This window comes from Rutidosis leptorrhynchoides, chromosome 1, assembly GCF_046630445.1.
Source record: "Rutidosis leptorrhynchoides isolate AG116_Rl617_1_P2 chromosome 1, CSIRO_AGI_Rlap_v1, whole genome shotgun sequence".
Lineage (NCBI taxonomy): Eukaryota > Viridiplantae > Streptophyta > Magnoliopsida > Asterales > Asteraceae > Rutidosis > Rutidosis leptorrhynchoides.
In genome coordinates this window covers 182,086,273-182,089,884 of record NC_092333.1, presented here as the reverse complement: position 1 = coordinate 182,089,884, position 3,612 = coordinate 182,086,273, and positions in this window count along the sequence as shown.

Below are 3,612 nucleotides of genomic sequence, written 5' to 3'. Positions count from 1 at the left end.
AGTCAAACACTTCCCAACATAAGTTGCAACGTCCTTCTTAAGATTAGGCCACCAATACTGTTCCTTAAGATCATGGTACATTTTACCGGCTCCTGGATGAATCAAATATCTCGACTTCTGGGCTTCATCTAGTATAAGGCTACGTAGGTCTCCATAACGCGGTGCCCAAATTCTTTCGGCATAGCATCGGAGTCCAGTTTCCTTAACTTCAAATCGAGAAACGAGAATGTTCAAATATTCATAATATATATTCTCCTCCTTGAGAGCCTCATCTTGAGCTACTCGGATCTGGCTATTGAGGTTCGAATGAATGGTGATGTTCAGTGCCCGAACACGAAGACGTGCCATCCTCTCCTTTCGGCTCAAAGCATCAGCTACAAGATTGGCCTTGCCAGGGTGATAACGAAGTTCACAATCATAGTCGTTCAGCGTCTCGATCCATCGACGCTGTCTCATATTCAGTTGCTTCTGATTAAAGATGTGTTGGAGGCTTTTATGATCGGTGAAAATAGTCCTCTTAGTTCCATAAAGATAGTGTCTCCACAGTTTTAATGCAAAGACAACTGCTCCAAGCTCGAGATCATGCATTGTGTAATTTCGCTCGTGAATCTTCAGTTGTCGGGAGGCGTAAGCGATAACCTTTGTGCGTTGCATCAGTACACACCCAAAACCACTTTTCGAAGCATCGCAATAAACTACGAAATCGTCACTGCCTTCAGGAAGTGATAAGATAGGTGCGGTGGTTAACTTCTTTTTCAAGGTTTGAAATGTTGATTCCTGTTCAGGTTCCCAAATGAACTTCTTCCCTTTGTGAGTCAGCGCGGTCAAAGGACGCGCAATCAGAGAAAAACTTTCAATAAATCTTCGGTAGTAACCGGCGAGATCTAAAAATTGGCGAATGTGAGTTGGAGTAGTGGGGATTTCCCACTTGCTGATAGCTTCGATCTTTGCGGGATCAACTTTGATACCCTGGTCGCTCACAACATGACCCAGAAATTGGACTTCCTTCAACCAAAACTCACACTTGGAGAATTTTGCATAAAGTTGCTCTTGTCTCAAGAGTTCCAACACTAGACGAAGATGTTGTTCAGGTTCTTCTTCGCTTATGGAGTAGATAAGGATATCATCTATGAAGACGATAACGAACTTATCCAGGTATGGCTTGCAGACACGATTCATGAGATCTATGAATACAGCAGGTGCGTTGGTTAAACTGAATGGCATCATGAGAAACTCATAATGACCATAACGAGTTCTGAATGCAGTCTTCATCACGTCGCTCTCTTTCACCCTCAACTGGTGATAACCGTATAGCAAATCGACCTTAGAGTAAATGCTCAATCCTTGTAGTTGATCAAAAAGATCGTCAATTCGGGGAAGAGGATACCGATTCTTGATCGTCAATTTGTTGAGTTCACGGTAGTCGATACACATGCGGAAAGATCCGTCCTTCTTCTTCACAAATAAAACAGGTGCGCCCCAAGGCGAGAAACTTGGTTGGATAAATCCACGGTCTAGCAGTTCTTGTAGTTGTCTCTGCAATTCTTGCATTTCGAAAGGTGCGAGTCGATAAGATGTGCGAGCTACAGGTGCAGCTCCTGGAACTAAATCGATCTGAAACTCCACTGCTCTTGGTGGCGGTAATCCAGGCAATTCTTCCGGAAAGACATCGAAAAATTCGTTCACGATTCGTACGTCATCCACGCTCTTCGCCTCGGTTTCTAACGTTTTCACATGTGCTAGAACAGCAAGACGTCCTTTCTTCATGATCTTTTGCGCTTTCATGCAACTAATGAGATTCAGTTTCGAGCTGCATCTCTCTCCATAAATAATAGTGGCTCACCATCTCCGTGTGGTATACGAAGAGCTTTATCTCCACAGATAATGTCGGCCCTTATCTTGGTCAACCAGTCCATACCGACAATAACATCAAAGCTTCCCAACTTAATGGGTATCAAGTCAATCTCGAAATCCACACCAACTATATTGATAATAGCTCCTCGGCTAATTTGGTCAACTTTCTCAAGTTTACCATTGGCTACCTCAACAAGCATACTCTCCTTTAAAGGAACTAACGACCAATTTATCTTAGAGCAAAAGTGTCTACATACATAACTTCTATCGGCACCAGTATCAAATAGGACAGAAGCTAATAGATTGTTGATAGTGAATATACCTGTGACCAAGTCGGGGTTCTCACGGACATCCCTTACATTTACATTGAAAGCTCTACCACGCGGTGGTCCGCCATCCTTTCGCTTGTTGGGACACACATTTCTGAAATGGCCCATCTGTCCGCATTCATAGCACTTTATCGGTCCAGTAGGGTTCGGCTTCCCAGTCATAGTGGTGATCTTGCAGTCCTTGCCAATATGCCCGGTCCTTTTGCACTTTTCACAGACAACATTACAGTACCCGGTATGGTGCTTGTAGCACCTCTTGCACTGTGGCAGACTACCCTTGTAGTTGGGGTTCGAGTTGGTGTTCGGATTGGGGTCGTTTCCCTTGAAACCTTCATGTCGCTTAGCCGGGTTTTAATCATAGACTCTCCCCTTGTTGTTGTCCCACTTACGCTTCTCGCTACTACCCGATTCAGATTTTGCCTTTTCCGATTCATCACCGATAATTTGGTTCATTAAGTTGTGCGCCATGCGCATTGCTTCCGGGACATCAGCTGGCTTTGAAGAGGTGATATTTCCCTTAATGGTCTTAGGAAGTCCCCATACGTACCTTTCCATACGCTTAAACTCCGGGGTAACCATGGTAGGACACATCAGGGCTAATTCCAGATACCTACGGTTGTAACTATCAAGATCGTTTCCTACCACTTTCAGTCCCCAAAATTCAGTTTCCATCTTCTGTATCTCTGTCCTGGGGCAATATTCCTCAATCATGGACCCTTTTAATTCCTCCCATGGGGTAGCATACGCCTCATCAATACCCTTTGCTTGAGCCAGTGTGTTCCACCAGGTTAGTGCGCCGTCTGACAGCGTACATGAGGCATACTTGGTTTTGTTCACCTCTGAGCAGTTGCTTACACGGAACACCGATTCTAATTTCTCAAACCACCTAGTGAGACCAACTGGCCCCTCAGTACCACTAAAGTTGTGGGGCTTGCAGCTTTGGAATTCCTTATAAGTACACCCATTACGAATGGGCTGGTTAACTGTTGGGGCTTGGGGGTTCATTTTCGCTAAAGCTGCGGCTACTCGTTCAGTGATCATTTCTTCGATCTGTGATGCTGTAGGCGTTGATCTTCCGTTGGCCATTGATGTTCTAAACAAAAATTTTAACTCAAGTCAAAATCCAGTATTCAATTATAATAATACAGTATATGGTAACCAACATGGAATCAACACAACACATGTTAATTTAGTAATGCAACTAGATACAGATACCACCAAGTCATACAGTAACGTAAATAGAACACCGTGCAAGAATTAAACAACACAAAGTTCCATTCATTAATAATAAGTTGCATACATCCGCATAGGTTCGTACAGTACATAAGTAATACATGAAATTACAAACGAGATTACATAAAGAAATCTAATACAAAATCCCTATGGTGACGGTGGGTAAAGGATATCCATCATGTGGGATACCTGGTCC